We start from the raw sequence: 274 nt of genomic DNA on the forward strand, positions 1-274 counted from the left end.
GAGGCCTGGAGAGTAAAGGAAGAGTCCAGGAGGGCCACTGCCAAACCCGCCAATGGCTGATCGGCCTTTCAGGAAGTGAACAAAAAAAACTTTGGCTGCAATACTTCCGTCCATTCAGGACTGCCTCAGGCATTACTTCCTCTTGACCACTAGATGTCCTTAGGGTTGCAGGTTGACTGATGCCCACTGAACTCGGCAGACTGAGAACATACTGTGAGTGCAGAATGTCATGGCCCTGCCCCTTAATGCAAAAAAGAATAAAATACCGCCAGTG

The sequence above is a fragment of the Nanorana parkeri genome, unplaced genomic scaffold (genome assembly GCF_000935625.1).
Source record: "Nanorana parkeri isolate BGI_ZX_2015 unplaced genomic scaffold, ASM93562v1 scaffold1233, whole genome shotgun sequence".
In the NCBI taxonomy this organism is placed as follows: Eukaryota; Metazoa; Chordata; class Amphibia; order Anura; family Dicroglossidae; genus Nanorana; species Nanorana parkeri.